The 21,223-nt window shown below is 41.5% G+C and overlaps 1 protein-coding gene across 2 annotated transcripts in view; it reads right to left on the bottom strand.

Moving 5' to 3' along the window:
- The window catches only part of LOC123735852 (cell adhesion molecule CEACAM6-like), a 214,862-nt gene that overhangs the window by 43,682 nt on the left and 149,957 nt on the right, over window positions 1–21,223 (bottom strand). The gene's annotated exons all lie outside the window — the stretch shown is intronic.

Here is a 21,223-nt window from a genome sequence, read left to right as displayed (position 1 = left end):
CCTTGTGGCAAATATACACTGAGTGTACAAAACATTAAGGTCACCTGCTCTTTCCATGACCTAGACTGACCAGGTGAATCCACTTTAATCAGTGTATATAAATGGGAGGAGACAGGTTAAAAAAATATTTTGGAGCCTTGAGACAACTGAGAGATGGATTGTGTGTGTGTCATTCAGAGGGTGAAGACAATAGATTTAAGTGCCTTTGAACGGGGTATGATAGGTGCCAGATGCACCTGTTCGTGTCAAGAACTGCAACGCTGCTGGGTTTTCACGCTCAACAGTTTCTGGTGTGTACTAAACATTAAGAACAACTTCCTAATATTGAGGTGCAGCTCCTCCCACCGAATACGAAGAATCAACATGAAAATAAGGTTGTCTAGGCAACAACAAAAACCTTTAAGCAGCAAAAACTACAATTAATAAATACAGATGTATAAATACAAATGAATGAAATTGAAAAAAGCATTTAAACCCGGCCGGGCCCCCAAGAAAGAATTCAAATGTGAAAGATTAGCAGTAGAAGTTGGAAGTTTACTACATACACCTTAGCCAAATAAATTTAAACTAAGTTTTTAACAATTCCTGACATTTAATCCTAGTAAAAATGCCCTGTCTTAGGTCAGCTAGGATCACCACTTTATTTTAAGAATGTGAAATGTCAGAATAATAGTAGAGAGAATGATTTAGAAAGGGCATAGACAGGGCTCTAGACGAACATAGACAGGGCTCTAACTCCTCTAGCTCCACAATGAGATAGGGTGCAGGCCAGGCAGCAGGCTGTTAGCCAGCCTGCCAGCTTAGTGGAGTCTGCCACCAGCACAGTCAGTGTAGTCAGCTCAGCTATCCCCATTGAGACCGTGTCTGTGCCCCGACCTAGGTTGGGCAAAATTAAACATGGCGGTGTTCGCCTTAGCAATCTCACTAGTATAAAGACCTCCTCCATCCATGCCATTACTGAAAGAGATTGGGATACCTCACATTTCAAAATAGGACTACTTAATGTTAGATTCCTCACTTCCAAGGCAGTTATAGTCAATGAACTAATCACTGATCATAATCTTGATGTGATTGGCCTGACTGAAACATGGCTTAAGCCTGATGAATTTACTGTGTTAATGAGGCCTCACCTCCTGGTTACATTAGTGACCATATCCCCCGCGCATCCCGCAAAGGCGGAGGTGTTGCTAACATTTACGATAGCAAATTTCAATTTACAAAAAACAAAAAACAACGTTTTCGTCTTTTGAGCTTCTAGTCATGAAATCTATGCAGCCTACTCACTCACTTTTAATAGCTACTGTTTACAGGCCTCCTGGGCCATATGCAGTGTTCCTCACTGAGTTCCCTGAATTCCTATCGGATCTTGTAGTCATAGCAGATAATATTCAAATTTTTGGTGACTTTAATATTCACATGCAGGTATATCAGCAGGTACATCTCACTGGTCATCCCCAAAGCCAACACCTCCTTTGGCCGCCTTTCCTTGCAGTTCTCTGCTGCCAGTGACTGGAACGAATTGCAAAAATCGCTGAAGCTGGAGACTTACATTTCCCTCACTAACTTTAAACATCAGCTATCTGAGCAGCTTACCGATCGCTGCAGCTGTACATAGTCCATCTGTAAATAGCCCAGCCAATCTACCTACCTCATCCCCATATTGTTTTATTTACTTTCTTGCTCTTTTGCACACCAGTATCACTACTTACTCACCTTCATCTGCTCATCATCATCTGCTCATCTATCCCTCCAGTGTTAAGCTGCTAAATTGTAATTACTCTGCTACTATGGCCTATTTATTGCCTTACCTCCTCATGCCATTTGCACACACTGTATATAGACTTTCCTTTTTTCTATTGTGTTATTGACTGTACGCTTGTTTATTCCATGTGTAACTCTGTGTTGTTGTTTCTGTTGCACTGCTTTGCTTTATCTTGTAATAAAGTAATAAAGCCTCTCTTGAAAAAGCCAAACCTTGACCCAGAAAATATAAAAGACTATCGGCCTATATCGAATCTCCCATTCCTCTCAAATTTTTTTGAAAAAGCTGTTGTGCAGCAACTCACTGCCTTCCTGAAGACAAACAATGTATACGAAATGCTTCAGTCTGGTTTTAGACCCCATCATAGCACTGAGACTGCACCTGTGAAGGTGGTAAATGACCTTTTAATGGCGTCAGACCGAGGCTCTGCATCAGTCCTCGTGCTCCTAGACCTTAGTGCTGCTTTTGATACCATTGATCACCACATTCTTTTGGAGAGATTGGAAACCCAAATTGGTCTACACGGACAAGTTCCGGCCTGGTTTAGATCTTATCTGTCGGAAAGATATCAGTTTGTCTCTGTGGATGGTTTGTCCTCTGACAAATCAACTGTACATTTCGGTGTTCCTCAAGGTTCCGTTTCAGGACCATTATTGTTTTAACTATATATTTTACCTCTTGGGGATGTCATTCGAAAACATAATGTTAACTTTCACTACTATGCGGATGACACACAGCTGTACATTTCGATGAAACATGGTGAAGCCCCAAAATTGTCCTCGCTGGAAGCCTGCGTTTCAGACATAAGGAAGTGGATGGCTGCAAACTTTCTACTTTTAAACTCGGACAAAACAGAGATGCTTGTTCTAGGTCCCAAGAAACAAAGAGATCTTCTGTTGAATCTGACAATTAATCTTGATGGTTGTACAGTCGTCTCAAATAAAACTGTGAAGGACCTCGGCGTTACTCTGGACCCTGATCTCTCTTTTGACGAACATATCAAGACTGTTTCAAGGACAGCTTCTTTCCATTTATGTAACATTGCAAAAATCAGAAATGTTCTGTCCAAAAATGATGCAGAAAAATTTATCCATGCTTTTGTTACTTCTAGGTTGGACTACTGCAATGCTCTACTTTCCGGCTACCCGGATAAAGCACTAAATAAACTTCAGTTAGTGCTGAATACGGCTGCTAGAATCCTGACTAAACCCAACATTTTTATCATATTACTCCAGTGCTAGCCTCCCTACACTGGCTTCCTGTTAAGGCAAGTGCTGATTTCAATGTTTTACTGCTAACCTACAAAGCATTACATGGGCTTGCTCCTACCTATCTTTCCGATTTGGTCCTTCCCTACATACCTACACGTACGCTATGGTCACAAGACGCAGGCCTCCTAATTGTCCCTAGAATTTCTAAGCAAACAGCTGGAAGCAGGGCTTTCTCCTATAGAGCTCCATTTTTATGGAATGGTCTGCCTACCCATGTGAGAGATGCAGACTCGGTCTCAACCTTTAAGTCTTTACTGAAGACTCATCTCTTCAGTAGGTCCTATGATTGAGTGTAGTCTGGCCCAGGAGTGTGAAGGTGAACGGAAAGGCTCTGGAGCAACGAACCGCCCTTGCTGTCTCTGCCTGGCCGGTTCCCCTCTCTCCACTGGGATTCTCTGCCTCTATCCCTATTACAGGGGCTGAGTCACTGGCTTACTGGTTTTCTTCCATGCAGTCCGTAGGAGGGGTGCGTCACTTGAGTGGGTTGAGTCACTGACGTGGTCTTCCTGTCTGGGTTGGCGCCCCCCTTGGGTTGTGCCGTGGAGGAGATCTTTGTGGGCTATACTTGGCCTTGTCTCAGGATGGTAAGTTGGTGGGTGAAGATATCCCTCTAGTGGTGTGGGGGCTGTGCTTTGGCAAAGTGGGTGGAGTTATATACTGCCTGTTTGGCCCTGTCCGGGGGTATCATCGGATGGGGCCACAGTGTCTCCTGACCCCTCCTGTCTCAGCCTCCAGTATTTGTGCTGCAGTAGTTTATGTGTCGGGGGGCTAGTGTCAGTCTGTTATATCTGGAGTATTTCTCCTGTCTTATCCGGTGTCCTGTGTGAATTTAAGTATGCTCTCTCTAATTCTCTCTTTCTCTCTTTCTTTCTCTCTCTCGGAGGACCTGAGCCCTAGGACAATGCCTCAGGACTACCTGGCCTGATGACTCCTTGCTGTCCCCAGTCCACCTGGCCGTGCTGCTGCTCCAGTTTCAACTGTTCTGCCTGCGGCTATGGAACCCTGACCTGTTCACCGGACGTGCTACCTGTCCCAGACCTGCTGATTTCAACTCTCTAGAGACAGCAGAAGCGGTAGAGATACTCTGAATGATCGGCTATGAAAAGCCAACTGACATTTACTCCTGAGGTGCTGACTTGTTGCACCCTCGACAACTACTATGATTATTATTATTTGACCCTGCTGGTCATTTATGAACATTTGAACATCTTGGCCATGTTCTGTTATAATCTCCACCCGGCACAGCCAGCAGAGGACTGACCACCCCTCATAGCCTGGTTCCTCTCTAGGTTTCTTCCTAGGTTCTGGCCTTTCTATGGAGTTTTTCCTAGCCACTGTGCTTCTACACCTGCATTGCTTGCTGTTTGGGGTTTTAGGCTGGGTTTCTGTACAGCACTTTGAGATATCAGCTGATGTAAGAAGGGCTATATAAATACATTTGATTTGATAAATTGGTTGAGAACTTGTTGGAGGCTATTTTGTTGCAATACCCATCTATGTTTAAAACCTGTTTTCTCTACAGGATGTTTCTGATCTGCCAATGGCCTGGGGGAATGAGAATGGCCAAGACCATTGTGTAAAAGGGGAGGAGTTGTGGTTTGTATGACTAACAATGTAGGCAGAGGAAGGTTGAGACCGGATTGTCATAGGTAACAGTAATGCCTCTGGCTCGGATGTACATGCATGGACGTGCACATCGTACCCCCTGGTTTAGCACCTCATGAAATACTCACAGAAAGACCCATGGGAATCCTAAACACCCCGTTCCCACAGAACAGTTTGACACTGACGGGTTGCGAGGATCAAATGGTAAGCTACTGTGCTGCACTCAACAATGTTCTGAAGTCTATTTTCCCCAGGATAAAAGTGGCTTTGCCTGAACCAAAAGGAGGACAGCTCCACAAATTGCAGCCAGGAGATTGAGTGATCAACAAAGACCTCCGCAGAAAGACTTGGCACCAACAGCGCTGGACTGGTCCATTCCAGGTGCTCCTGATGGTTGCAGAGCGGTTGACGTGGGTTCACGCAAGCCACTGCAGGAAAGTGCCCCACAACCCAGACGAAGATGTACCAGCCGATGAATCGTCATATGTGACCCCAGTGGCCATAGAAACACCAGGACCGGACTCTATGCATCATTTCTTTTGCTTTCGTGGTCAGTCTTTTCATTGTTAGCTGTTGTCTGGGCCCTTGGAGAAGTGACAACAATACAACTGAAGTATACAACACCAGCATAGTCCCACGGTGGGACTTAAATAACAGCCGCTCCAGCTCAAGCCAATGGCTCAGGACGGGAGTCCAGCTAATAATAGCTGCCCCGTTGTTTAACCTCTATGGGCTAGGTGGGACGCTAGCGTCCCCCCCGTGGTGCACTCCATCAACAGCAGGTGCATTTCAAGAGCGGCAAATTTGAATCCAAATAAATGTCAAAATTCAAATTTTTCAAACATACAACTATTTTACACCCTTTGAAAGATAAACATCTCCTGAATCTAACCACGTTTTACGATTTCAAAAAGGTTTTACGGCGAAAGCATAAATTAAGAGTATGTTAGGACAGTACATTTACAAGAGTTGTGTGTAATGTTTTGTCAATTCAAAGACAGGGACACCAAAACCATAAAACCAGCTAAAATGATGCACTAACCTTTTACAATCTCCATCAGATGACACTCCTAGGACATTATGTTAAACAATGCATGCATTTTTAGTTCTATCAAGTTCATATTTATATCCAAAAACAGCTTTTTACTATGGCATTGATGTTGAGGAAATCGTTTCCCTCCAATAACCGGCAGTCAAGTCAACACCACAAATTAAATAATTAAAATTAGAAAACATTGGTAAAATATTATATTGTCATTTAAAGAATTATAGATTTACATCTCTTGAACGCAATCAACTTGCCAGATTTAAAAATAACCTTACTGGGAAATCACACTTTGCAATAATCTGAGCACTGCGCCCAGAAAAATACGCGTTGCGATACAGACTAGACGTCATGTTGGGGAGATCTAAAATCGAAAATACTATGTAAATAATCCATTACCTTTGATTCTCTTCATCAGATGTCACTTCCAGGTATCACAGGTCCATAACGAATGTAGTTTTGTTCAAAAAAGCTCATCATTTATGTCCAAAAATCTCCGTCTTGTTAGCACATGATCTAAGCCAGCCGGACTTCTCGTCATGAACGAGGGGAAAAAATATATTTCCGTTCGTTCAAACATGTCAAACGTTGTATAGCATAAATCATTAGGGCCTTTTTTAACCAGAACATGAATAATATTCAAGGTGGACGAATGCATACTCTTTTATAACGTATTGGAACGAGGGTACCCAACATGAACTCGCGCGCCAGGTGTCTAATGGGCCATCATCGTTCCATGGCTCTTGTTCGGTCAGATCTCCCTCCAGAAGACTCAAAACACTTTGTAAAGGCTGGTGACATCTAGTGGAAGCAATAGGAAGTGCCAAAATATTCCTCAGCCCCTGTGTTTTTCAATGGGATAGGTTTAAAGGTAATACAACACATCAGGTATCCACTTCCTGTCAGAAAATGTCTCAGGGTTTTGCCTGCCAAATGAGTTCTGTTATACTCACAGACACCATTCAAACAGTTTTAGAAAATTTCGGGTGTTTTCTATCCATATGTAATAAGTATATGCATATTCTAGTTACTGGGTAGGAGTGGTAACCAGATTAAATCGGGTATGTTTTTTATCCAGCCGTGTCAATACTGCCCCCTAGCCCTAACAGGTTAAGAAGACGGAGATTGATGCATCGGCGTGATGATTGTCCTCTTTGTACAGATGAAGAGTGTACTTCTGTAGAACTGTTTTCATTGTTTAACCTCTATGGGACCGGCGGGACGAATTCGTCCCACCTACGTAACAGCCACTGCCAGCCTGTGGCGCGATTTTCAAAATCTTAAAAATCCTATTACTTCAATTTCTCAAACATATGACTATTTTACAGCCATTTAAAGATAAGACTCTCGTTAATCTAACCACACTGTCCGATTTCAAAAAGGCTTTACAACGAAAGCAAAACATTAGATTATGTCAGCAGAGTACCAAGCCAGAAATAATCAGACACCCATTTTTCAAGCCAGCATATAATGTCACCAAAACCCAGAAGACAGCTAAATGCAGCACTCACCTTTGATGATCTTCATCAGATGACAACCCTAGGACATTATGTTATACAATACATGCATGTTTTGTTCAATCAAGTTCATATTTATATCAAAAACCAGCTTTTTACATTAGCATGTTACGTTCAGAACTAGCATACCCCCCGCAAACTTCCGGGGAATTCGCTAACATTTTACTAAATTACTCACGATAAACGTTCACAAAAAGCATAACAATTATTTTAAGAATTATAGATACAGACCTCCTCTATGCACTCGATATGTCCGATTTTAAAATAGCTTTTTGGTGAAAGCACATTTTGCAATATTCTAAGTACATAGCCCAGGCATCACGGGCTCGCTATTTAGACACCCGGCAAGTTTAGCACTCACCATAATCATATTTACTATTATAAAAATGTCATTACCTTTTGTTGTCTTCGTCAGAATGCACACCCAGGACAGCTACTTCAATAACAAATGTTGGTTTGGTCCAAAATAATCCATCGTTATATCCGAATAGCGGCGTTTTGTTCGTGCGTTCCAGACACTATCCGAAATAGTAAAGAAGTGTCACGCGCTTGGCGCAATTCCTGACAATAAAATTCAAAGTATTCCATTGCCGTACGTCGAAGCATGTCAACCGCTGTTTAAAATCAATTTTTACGTCATTTTTCTCGTAGAAAAGCGATAATATTCCGACAGGGAATCTCCTTTTCGGCAAACAGAGGAAAAAATCCCAAAGGCGGGGGCGGTCGGGGTCACGCGCATAAGCTAGTGTCTCTTGATGGGCCACTTGAGAAAGGCGATAATGTGTTTCAGCCTGGGGCTGGAATGACGACATTCTGTTTTTTCCCGGGCTCTGAGAGCCTATGGAAGACGTGGGAAGTGTCACGTTAGAGCAGAGATCCTTAGTAAATGATACAGATGGCAAAGAAGTTCCAGAAATGGTCAGACAGGCCACTTCCTGTAAAGGAATCTCTCAGGTTTTGACCTGCCATTTGAGTTCTGTTATACTCACAGACACCATTCAAACAGTTTTAGAAAATGTAGGGTGTTTTCTATCCATATGTAATAAGTATATGCATATTCTAGTTACTGAGTAGGAGTGGTAACCAGATTAACCTGTTGGGTCTAGGGGGCAGCATTTGCACGTCTGGATAAAAAAAATGTACCCGATTTAATCTGGTTACTAATCCTACCCAGTAACTAGAATATGCATATACTTATTATATATGGATAGAAAACACTCTAAAGTTTCCAAAACTGTTTGAATGGTGTCTGTGAGTATAACAGAACTCATTTGGCAGGCAAAACCCTGAGACATTTTCTGACAGGAAGTGGATACCTGATGTGTTGTATTGACTTTAAAGCTATCCCATTGAAAAACACAGGGGTTTAGGAATATTTTGGCACTTCCTATTGCTTCCACTAGATGTCACCAGCCTTTACAAAGTGTTTTGAGTCTTCTGGAGGGAGATCTGACCGAACAAGAGCCATGGAACGGTGATGTCCCATTAGACACCTGGCGCGCTACTTCATGTTGGGTACCCTCGTTCCAATACGTTATAAAAGGCTATGCATTCGTCCACCTTGAATATTATTCATGTTCTGGTTAAAAAAGGCCCTAATGATTTATGCTATACAACGTTTGACATGTTTGAACGAACGGAAATATATTTTTTCCCCTCGTTCATGACGAGAAGTCCGGCTGGCTTACATCATGTGCTAACGAGACGGAGATTTTTGGACATAAATGATGAGCTTTTTTGAACAAAACTACATTCGTTATGGACCTGTGATACCTGGAAGTGACATCTGATGAAGAGAATCAAAGGTAATGGATTATTTACATAGTATTTTCGATTTTAGATCTCCCCAACATGACGTCTAGTCTGTATCGCAACGCGTATTTTTCTGGGCACAGTGCTCAGATTATTGCAAAGTGTGATTTCCCAGTAAGGTTATTTTTAAATCTGGCAAGTTGATTGCGTTCAAAAGATGTAAATCTATAATTCTTTAAATGACAATATAATATTTTACCAATGTTTTCTAATTTTAATTATTTAATTTCTGACGCTGACTTGACTGCCGGTTATTGGAGGGAAACGATTTCCTCAACATCAATGCCATAGTAAAACGCTGTTTTTGTATATAAATATGAACTTGATAGAACTAAAAATGCATGCATTGTCTAACATAATGTCCTAGGAGTGTCATCTGATGGAGATTGTAAAAGGTTAGTGTATCATTTTAGCTGGTTTTATGGTTTTGGTGACCCTGTCTTTGACTTGACAAAACATTACACACAACTCTTGTAAATGTACTGTCCTAACATACTCTAAATTTATGCTTTCGCCGTAAAACCTTTTTGAAATCGTAAAACGTGGTTAGATTAAGGAGATGTTTATCTTTCAAATGGTGTAACATAGTTGTATTTTTGAAAAATTTGAATTTTGACATTTATTTGGATTCAAATTTGCCGCTCTTGAAATGCACCTGCTGTTGATGGAGTGCACCACAGGTGGCACGCTAGCGTCCCACCTAGCCCCAAGAGGTTAAATCGGGTATGTTTTTTATCCAGCCGTGTCAATGCTGCCCCCTAGCCCTAACAGGTTAATGATTCCCTGTTTTGCACCATGTGAAGGTAAAACACTCAGTGGCTCAACAGAAGCCATTTACACAGATAATGTACTAGTGTAAGAAAAATCCCCCCCAATGCTTTAACCTGTTGGGGCTAGGGGGCAGTATTTTCACTGCTGGATAAAAAAATGTACCCGATTTAATCTGGAGCCATGGAACGGTGATGGCCGATCAGACTCTGGCGCGCAAGTTCATGTTGGGTACCCTCGTTCCAATACGTTATAAAAGAGAATGCATTCGTCCACCTTGAATATTATTCATGTTCTGGTTAAAAAAGGCACTAATGATTTATGCTATACAACGTTTGACATGTTTGAACGAACGTAAATATATTTTTTCCCCTCGTTCATGACGAGAAGTCCGGCTGGCTTAGATCATGTGCTAACAAGACGGAGATTTTTGGACATAAATGATGAGCTTTTTTGAACAAAACTACATTCGTTATGGACCTGTGATACCTGGAAGTGACATCTGATGAAGAGAATCAAAGGTAATGGATTATTTACATAGTATTTTCGATTTTAGATCTCCCCAACATGACGTCTAGTCTGTATCACAACGCGTATTTTTCTGGGCGCAGTGCTCAGATTATTGCAAAGTGTGATTTCCCAGTAAGGTTATTTTTAAATCTGGCAAGTTGATTGCGTTCAAGAGATGTAAATCTATAATTCTTTAAATGACAATATAATATTTTACCAATGTTTTCTAATTTTAATTATTTAATTTGTGACGCTGACTTGACTGCCGGTTATTGGAGGGAAACGATTTCCTCAACATCAATGCCATAGTAAAACGCTGTTTTTGGATATAAATATGAACTTGATAGAACTAAAAATGCATGCATTGTCTAACATAATGTCCTAGGAGTGTCATCTGATGGAGATTGTAAAAGGTTAGTGCATCATTTTAGCTGGTTTTATGGTTTTGGTGACCCTGTCTTTGACTTGACAAAACATTACACACAACTCTTGTAAATGTACTGTCCTAACATACTCCAAATTTATGCTTTCGCCGTAAAACCTTTTTGAAATCGTAAAACGTGGTTAGATTAAGGAGATGTTTATCTTTCAAAGGGTGTAAAATAGTTCTTTGTTTGAAAAATTTGAATTTTGACATTTATTTGGATTCAAATTTGCCGCTCTTGAAATGCACCTGCTGTTGATGGAGTGCACCACGGGTGGCACGCTAGCGTCCCACCTAGCCCATAGAGGTTAACCTGTTAGGGCTAGGGGGCAGTATTTACACCGCCGGATAAAAAACGTACCCGATTTAATCTGGTTACCACTCCTACCCAGTAACTAGAATATGCATATACTTATTACATATGGATAGAAAACACCCTAAAGTTTCTAAAACTGTTTGAATGGTGTCTGTGAGTATAACAGAACTCATTTGGCAGGCAAAAACCTGACAAGGTTTCATGCAGGAAGTGGCCTGTCTGACAAGGTGTCGTTCTTCTTGTCTCTGTTTATTGAAGAGTGAGGATCTTAGCTGTCCCGTGACACTTCCTACGGCTGCCATAGGCTCTCAGAAGGCGGCAAAACGCAGAATCGTGGCTTTGCAGGCTCTGGCTGAAAAAAAGTAGCGCGTTTGGGTAGTCGCTGGTTACAGTACTGTGAGACTCAGGCTCGTGCCCGCGTCGACCAAAAGCTGTGTTTTCTTTCCTCTGTTTAGCTAAATGGACATTCCCAGTCGGAATATTATCGCTTTTTTACGAGAAAAATGGCATAAAAATGGATTTTAAACAGCGGTTGACATGCTTCGAAGTACGGTAATGGAATATTTAGATTTTTTCTGTCACGAATTGCGCCATGCGCACGACCCTGATTTACCATTTCAGATAGTGTCTTGAACGCACGAACAAAACGCCGCTGTTGGAACATAACTATGGATTATTTTGGACCAAACCACCATTTGTTATTGAAGTAGAAGTCCAGGGAGTGCATTCTGACGAAGAGAGCAAGGGTAATCAAACTTTTCTAATAGTAAATCGGAGTTTGGTGAAGGCTAAACTTGCTGGGTGTCTAAATAGCTAGCCCTTTGATGCCGGGCTATCTACTTAGAATATTGCAAAATGTGCTTTCACCGAAAAGCTATTTTAAAATCGGACATATCGAGTGCATAGAGGAGTTCTGTATCTATAATTCTTAAAATAATTGTTATGCTTTTTGTGAACGTTTATCGTGAGTAATTTAGTAAATTGTTAGCGAATTCCCCGGAAGTTTGCGGGGGGTATGCTAGTTCTGAACGTCACATGCTAATGTAAAAAGCTGTTTTTTGATATAAATATGAACTTGATTGAACAAAACATGCATGTATTGAATAACATAATGTCCTAGGGTTGTCATCTGATGAAGATCATCAAAGGTTAGTGCTGCATTTAGCTGTCTTCTGGGTATATGTGACATTATATGCTAGCTTGAAAAATGGGTGTCTGATTATTTCTGGCTGGGTACTCTGCTGACATAATCTAATGTTTTGCTTTCGTTGTAAAGCCTTTTTGAAATCGGACAGTGTGGTTAGATTAACGAGAGTCTTGTCTTTAGAATGGTGTAAAATAGTCATATGTTTGAGAAATTGAAGTAATAGCATTTCTAAGGTATTTGAATAACGCGCCACAGGATTCCACTGGCTGTTACGTAGGTGGGACGATTTCGTCCCACCTACCCTAGAGAGGATAAACCGCAGCCGTCGACACAGCAGTTCTTAAAATTGGATGTAAACATAGACAACGCTGTATTAAAATTGTCAGTGTAGAGCACCAGTGAAAGGGATTTCGAAATGGGAGAAGTTAGGAGCAATTTATATAAGGACGGTATTTGGTATCATGATAAGTTACCAATACTACCTAAGTCATTGTTTAGAGATGCGGCAAGATTGACACATGGGCAGAGCCATGTGTCAACAGGGGGGATAGTAGAGCAGGTTCGGAAACACTTTGTGGCCTATTGGATAACGAACTACTTAAAAAAAACATTTTTTATAATAGATAAGCATATTAAATGGGAAGAAGTGGTCACAACTTACTGGGTGGACACGATTAGGGTAGTTGGTTTACTAGGATCTCTCTCTTAAATAATGGATTACATTTTAGCTGATCAGGTAAACCATATAGAATGCCAGAGTTAGGGAGGCCAGAACAGGTAGACATAGAAGTTGAAGATATACTAACAGAACACATGGTTAACCAAACCCGTATGTCCGAGACTTTGTGTCCAACAGGTGAATTACAGGAGAAGATGATTCACTCAATCCAACCAGGAGACTGGGTGTGGATCCAGTCCCTGAGGAGAAAAGAACTGGAAGCAGCCACGGTGGGAGGGCCCATACCAAGTGTTCCTGGTAATAGCCTTCGTGGTGAGAATAGCTGAAAGAGCTACCTGGGTTCATATCACACATTGCGGGAGGGTAAGACACACTGACACTGTCGAACAATCACAGAGTTAGGAGAAGAACCGAATACCAATAAGGTTCGGGGGTTACCTCTCTAATGAAGATTCCCAAACCCGCCCGATCCTCACTGTGTGCGTTCATAGAAGTGAAAGTGTGGGTTGGCCTCTAGCCGGTGATATATTCTCCGGGAGGGGGTGGGGCTTTACAGGGGTACTGGTCAGTCTGAGCTGTCTGATTGTGGGAGCCATATTCCTAATACACCATGAACCACTCGAGAAGTCAGAAAGTGGTAACTTGACCCATAGTGTAGAAGATGAGGAGTTTTTATGGCCTAGGTACAAAAGGTCACTCGATCTGGATAAAAAGGAAGTGAGAGTAGAGTTAGGGAAGGATGTCTCAATAGAGTTCTATGCAGACCAAATGGGGTCCCTAACCTCCTGGCAGTCTAGGACTCGGACTTCATGGGGAAGATATCTGTGTAGATCCCGGTGTAACTCATGGAATCATAGCTCACACAGAGAGAGAAGGCTATGTCAATCCACACACCCAATATAGAAACAGATGGAATATAGTGAAGGCCAGGGTTTTTGACTGCAATCCAGAGCAAGGGAAGTATTGCTTGAAGATAGGAATGACCATTAAAAGCATAAAGAAAGAGGATTTAGGGTTAGGGTATGTTGGCCTTGACCAGACCATTGTCGACACTGCGGTACCATTCCGAGTAGTAGAGGTTAGGACAGGAGATAGTTCTAACGCCAGCCAGAATACCAGTAGTACCCCTGATAAAACTGACATTACCCGTGTAGTCATCCAGAGCCAAGGACCGGTGAGGATAGTTCAGACGAAAGATCTTAAGGAAGTGATTGAGGTGGAGACTTGGTTTGGGGATTCCAACCTATGGCTGGAATGGATTCAGTATACAGCTAGATCAGTAGCTAAAGAAGAAGGTTATGCCTGCGCAACAGCCAAACTTCAGTTGACAACCATCCCCTTTCTACTCGATGGAATTAATTTACCAAGGGGAATGGCCTGTATGGTAAAGCTGTTCATGAAGGGAAGGAAGCCAGACAGTTGCACTGATCTGCATTATCTGTATCCAATGTGCCCATTAGATCCAGACTTCCCCCTTTCACAGTCGCAGGAGGAGACTATTATTGTGTGGCTCGACACAACACACACGGATGGAACATAGGGGAAGTAAGAACATGCAATAGGACAGAGAATGTTACAACTGACGAGACAATGAGGGACCTGACTGGGTGGTTGAGTTCCGAGGACTTTAGTATGATAAAAAGGCCGAGAGCGGATGTCTGGTGGTTGTGTGGAGGTATGGAGCTGTGGCCAAACCTGCCTGCAAATTGGACTGGTATTTGTGCATTGGTACAGTTAGGCATGCCCTTCACCCTTATACAACACAAAGACCTAGTGCCAGGTGAAAGAGAGGGGAGGAGTGCTCTGTCAGGGTCCTTTGACGATAGAATATACATTGATAGCATTGGGGTTCCAAGGGGGGTGCCTGATGAATTTAAAGCTAGGAATCAGATATGGGCTGGATTGGAATCAAGTCTCTTTTGGTGGTCGACTCTCAATAAAAATATGGATTGGATAAATTACATTTATTATAACCAACAGCGTTTCATCAGCTATACCAGAGAGGCAATTCAAGGGTTAGCAGAACAGACAGTTGCGACCACTTTGATGGTATTGCAGAATAGAATAGCTTTGGATATGCTTCTGGCTGAAAAGGGTGGTGTGTGTGTGATGTTCGGATCTGAATGCTGTACTTTCATCCCCGAGAACACAGCTCCAGATGGATCAGTGACCAAGGCCCTGGCCGGTCTAAACAATTTAGCTCAGGAGTTAGCAGAAAATTCCAGGGTGGACACGGCACTAACGGGATGTTTGATAGTACGTTCGGAAAATGGAAAAAGGTTGTAATCACTGTGTTGTGGGCTGCTTTCACCTGTATGACTGTGTTGATATTATGTGGTTGTTGTTTGGTCCCTTGTGCGAGAGGTCTCATTTCCAGGGCTCTGGAGAGATCGATGACGGAGCAGATGGTGAGATACGGACCGATTCCAAGTTCAGACCAGTGGGATGACAAATACCTACCGCCAAGCCTGGTGGAGGATTCATTCAATTACGAGGAGAACATGTTAGACGAGACCATCTTTAATGTTTAGGAAGACTGTTTCTCTAAATGAAGGTCATAGCAAAAATCCTAATCCGAAGAGTTATGACTGGACATTGGCTTAGAACAGTCATTGATAAGTATGTAATGAATATACATGTATTCGTTTTCTTTGATCTAATTTGATTTTGTGTGACATTTCTGAATCCAATAAAAATAGATGTGTTATAGTGTATGTGAAATATTTAGCCAATAGGGTGGATTGTAATGGAAATAATATGATTAAAGGTTTGACTAAATGATTTCACCCTAAAAAAGGTATAACCGAGTGATTATAAGATGAATGTACTAATGTGTGTGTGTCGGAAAAGTTGAAGCTTAATGATTTAGCAATGTAAGCAACCAGACAGCAGACAACTTGTGACCACTGTGAAACTGATAACAGGAAGAAGGTCTCCCCACCCAGGGAGGGGACAAACCTTTAGGCTTGCAGTAGATTATGTAACATGGGGCAGGATATGATAAGCAATGTATGAGATGGAGAAGACTTGTAAATAAGCATTGACAGTGTTAAAGAAGAGGAGGGGCATTTGTAAGGGGTATGACATATGGTATGACCAAATGTCAGGTATAAAAGGCTGTGTACATTGTATGATATTCAGAGCTCTCGTAAATAAACATTCTGACAAATTGTAGCTTGGCTCTCCGTCTGCGTCATTCAACCAGAATTTTACCCCCTCTGGGGGGCAGACAGAGTAGTTTGATTGAAGTTCGGTTTATGAACATTGGGAACAGAATTCCCATGACAGAAGGTAGAAACTAAGGCCTGTAGGACCTGCCTTGTTGATAGTGTTGTTAACCTCTATGTGACCGGCGGGACGAATTCGTCCCACCTACGTAACATCCACTGCCAGCCTGTGGCGCGATTTTCAAAATCTTCAAAATCCTATTACTTCAATTTCTCAAACATATGACTATTTTACAGCCATTTAAAGATAAGACTCTCGTTAATCTAACCACACTGTCCGATTTCAAAAAGGCTTTACAACGAAAGCAAAACATTAGATTATGTCAGCAGAGTACCAAGCCAGAAATAATCAGACACCCATTTTTCAAGCCAGCATATAATGTCACCAAAACCCAGAAGACAGCTAAATGCAGCACTCACCTTTGATGATCTTCATCAGATGACAACCCTAGGACATTATGTTATACAATACATGCATGTTTTGTTCAATCAAGTTCATATTTATATCAAAAACCAGCTTTTTACATTAGCATGTGACGTTCAGAACTAGCATACCCCCCGCAAACTTACGGGGAATTCGCTAACATTTTACTAAATTACTCACGATAAACGTTCACAAAAAGCATAACAATTATTTTAAGAATTATAGATACAGACCTCCTCTATGCACTCGATATGTCCGATTTTAAAATAGCTTTTTGGTGAAAGCACATTTTGCAATATTCTAAGTATATAGCCCAGGCATCACGGGCTCGCTATTTAGACACCCGGCAAGTTTAGCACTCACCATAATCATATTTACTATTATAAAAATGTCATTACCTTTTGTTGTCTTCGTCAGAATGCACACCCAGGACGTCTACTTCAATAACAAATGTTGGTTTGGTCCAAAATAATCCATCGTTATATCCGAATAGCGGCGTTTTGTTCGTGCGTTCCAGACACTATCCGAAATAGTAAAGAAGTGTCGCGCGCTTGGCGCAATTCCTGACAATAAAATTCAAAGTATTCAATTGCCGTACGTCGAAGCATGTCAACCGCTGTTTAAAATCAATTTTTACGTCATTTTTCTCGTAGAAAAGCGGTAAAATTCCGACAGGGAATCTCCTTTTCGGCAAACAGAGGAAAAAATCCCAAAGGCGGGGGCGGTCGGGGTCACGCGCATAAGCTAGTGTCTCTTGATGGGCCACTTGAGAAAGGCGATAATGTGTTTCAGCCTGGGGCTGGAATGACGACATTCTCTTTTTTCCCGGGCTATGAGAGCCTATGGACGACGTGGGAAGTGTCACGTTAGAGCAGAGATCCTTAGTAAATGATAGAGATGGCAAAGAAGTTCCAGAAATGGTCAGACAGGCCACTTCCTGTAAAGGAATCTCTCAGGTTTTGACCTGCCATTTGAGTTCTGTTATACTCACAGACACCATTCAAACAGTTTTAGAAAATTTAGGGTGTTTTCTATCCATATGTAATAAGTATATGCATATTCTAGTTACTGAGTAGGAGTGGTAACCAGATTAAATCGGGTATGTTTTTTATCCAGCCGTGTCAATGCTGCCCCCTAGCCCTAACAGGTTAAGAAGATAGAGCAGGGCTTTATTATGGACAGACTTCTCCCCATCTTAGCTACTGTCGTATCAATATGTTTTGACCATGGCAGTTTACAATCCAGGGTTACTCCAAGCAGTTTAGTCTCCTCAACTTGCTCAATTTCCACATTATTCATTACAAGATGAACAGGTGAGCAGTACGCGTCTATGAAATGAGAGCATGAACAGTGTGAGGACCGTTAAAACGTCTTAGGGCTAGGGGGCAGTTTTCGGAAGTTCAGAGATTCTGGCGTGCCCAAAGTAAAATGCCTGTTACTCAGGCCCAGAAGCTATGCATATAATTGGTAGATTTGGATAGAAAACACTCTGACGTTTCCAAAATTGTTAAAATAATGTCTGTGAGTATAACAGAACAGTTATGGCAGGCGAAAACCCGAAGAAAATCCGACCAAAAAATAAATAAAATCACAGGCTCATATTTTGTAAAGCTATTGAAAACTCCTATGTCCGTCACCCAGATTGCAATTCATAATAGCATCCACTAGATGTCAACAGTATTTATTCAAGGTTTTGAGGCTTCTATTTTGAAAAATAAATAAATATTTACACTTTCAGTGAGCTGACTGATTGGGTCACATCAGTGTTTTTGCGCGCGATGGAGAGGGTGCACACTTGCGAATGTGGCATTCCTATTGAACACAGTACTTTCCGTATGAAATATTATAGTTTATTTACATTTTAGACAACCTGAGGATGATATAGACACGTTATTTGACTTGTTTGGACGAAATTTACTGGTAGCTTTTAGAACTTCTTTGTCTGCATGTTGAAGGAGTGGATTTCTGAAGTCATGGCGCCTGCTAAACAGACTATTTTGGGATATAAAAGAAGGACTTTATCGAACAAAACGACCATTCATTGTGTAGCTGGGACCCTTGGGATTGCAAACAGAGGAAGATCTTCAAAGGTAAGTGATTTATTTTATCGCTATTTGGGATTCTGTGACGCCTGTGCTTGTTTGGAAAATATGTTGTTGTGGGGTGCTGTCCTCAGATAATCGAAAGCTATGCTTTCACCGTAAAGCCTTTTTGAAATCTGACAAAGCAGTTCGTTTGCCAAGATTCTAAGCTTTTAAATGATGTATGACACTTGTATTTTCATGAATGTTTAATATATTTCTATTTTGAATTTGGTGATCTGCAATTTCACCAGATGTTGTCGTAGGTGTTTCGCTAGCAGTCCGCGAGCTCTAAGAGTCATTAAAACCATGTGCCCTGATTTAGTTAAAACTTGTATTTTCATAAATGTTTAATATTCCGATTTCTGTAATTTTGAATTTGGCGCTCTGCAATTTCTCTGGATGTTGTCGTAGGTGTTTCGCTAGCAGTCCGCGAGCCCTAAGAGTTATTAAAACCATGTGCCCTGATTTAGTTAAAACTGGTTCCATCAGAGCCCTTACAAAACATTTTACAACTGATTCATCACTGTCATACCTTATAGGGTCCAGAGTTTTCCTGGTTAGGTCAACAGATAAGGACAAACTCTGAGCCCAGGGCAAAAAAATTGCCCCCCCCCATTCTGGGACCTATGGTTGCCACCAGTCTGCTTGCTGTTCTCAGTTATCGTCAGGTACTGTATGTGGATGATCAGGGCTTTATTCAGAAAAAGTTTCTTGGGCTACTTTGATTTGCCAAGTGGGCGAGATGTGAAGTCCGTGTTTATCTTCATGGACAAACTTGTTGTTCTAACCTACGATGGCTCAGCTTCAAGGGAACGTATCTGCTATTTGTATTTCCAGCTAAGTCCCCTCCTGTTCCATGGTTTAACAAGCGATGACCACTCCACTACCATTGTCAACTAACTCCTCACATGAACTGGAAGCCACGTCTCATGTGGCCCACTCATCCACTGGCACATTGAATGTTTCCTCTCCAAGCACGGTGAGGGAACCCCTGTAAATGTTTCTCTCATTACTTTATGTAGAGTCAATCACAAACACAAACACATTATTAAACATCTATGATTTTACTCCTTGATTGGACTAACTCATTCTTAGCTCTTTTGTCTCACTGTGTAGTGTTTTTGTGTTATTGTCTTCCCAGTCAAATCCTGCCCTGCACTGGTCAAGCCTCTGAACACCTCAACTCATGCCTCATACCCTCATTCAATCACTGCTGTGATCCCTTCCCAAAATGGTGTAAGTAGCCCTCTCATTCCTATTCCCCATAATATTGTACTATAAGTGTCTTTATTAAATGCTTTAGGTTAAAATAATTACTCTTTGACGATTTTAGAAACACATTTTGACGTCTCTGTGGGTCTCCCATCCTCCTCAACAACAGAAATGTCTAATAACGTCTAATACAATTCATCATTAATAATTTTGCACGTTTTCTTTGTTCAGAAGCCTGATTCTACTCACTGTGGTAGGGTGGAAGTGTTGAGCTGTATTATTTGGCCTGTGGTCCTGTTGTCCCCAGTCCCAGTGGTGAAGATAATGTCTTAACCTGTTAGGGCTAGGGGGCAGTATTGACACGGCTGGATAAAAAAATATACCCGATTTAATCTGGTTACCACTCCTACCCAGTAACTAGAATATGCATATACTTATTACATATGGATAGAAAACACCCTACATTTTCTAAAACTGTTTGAATGGTGTCTGTGAGTATAACAGAACTCATTTGGCAGGCAAAACCCTGAGACATTTTCTGACAGGAAGTGGATACCTGATGTGTTGTATTACCTTTAAACCTATCCCATTGAAAAACACAGGGGCTGAGGAATATTTTGGCACTTCCTATTGCTTCCACTAGATGTCACCAGCCTTTACAAAGTGTTTTGAGTCTTCTGGAGGGAGATCTGACCGAACAAGAGCCATGGAACGATGATGGCCAATTAGACACCTGGCGCGCGAGTTCATGTTGGGTACCCTCGTTCCAATACGTTATAAAAGAGTATGCATTCGTCCACCTTGAATATTATTCATGTTCTGGTTAACCTCTCTAGGCTAGGCGGGACGAATTCGTCCCACCTACGTAACAGCCACTGCTATCCTGTGGCGCGATTTTCAAAACCTTAAAAATCCTATTACTTCAATTTTTCAAACATATGACTATTTTACAGCCATTTAAAGACAAGACTCTCGTTAATCTAACCACACTGTCCGATTTCAAAAAGGCTTTACAACGAAAGCAAAACATTAGATTATGTCAGCAGAGTACCAAGCCAGAAATAATCAGACACCCATTTTTCAAGCCAGCATATAATGTCACCAAAACCCAGAAGACAGCTAAATGCAGCACTCACCTTTGATGATCTTCATCAGATGACAACCCTAGGACATTATGTTATACAATACATGCATGTTTTGTTCAATCAAGTTCATATTTATATCAAAAACCAGCTTTTTACATTAGCATGTGACGTTGAGAACTAGCATACCCAAAGCAAACTTCCGGGGAATTCGCTAACATTTTACTAAATTACTCACGATAAACGTTCACAAAAAGCATAACAATTATTTTAAGAATTATAGATACAGACCTCCTCTATGCACTCGATATGTCCGATTTTAAAATAGCTTTTTGGTG

The sequence above is a fragment of the Salmo salar genome, unplaced genomic scaffold (assembly GCF_965601325.2).
Source record: "Salmo salar unplaced genomic scaffold, fSalSal1 ptg000257l, whole genome shotgun sequence".
Taxonomy (NCBI): domain Eukaryota; kingdom Metazoa; phylum Chordata; class Actinopteri; order Salmoniformes; family Salmonidae; genus Salmo; species Salmo salar.
The sequence above is the reverse complement of the archived record's forward strand: the minus strand, read 5'-3'. Positions and strand labels throughout refer to the sequence as shown.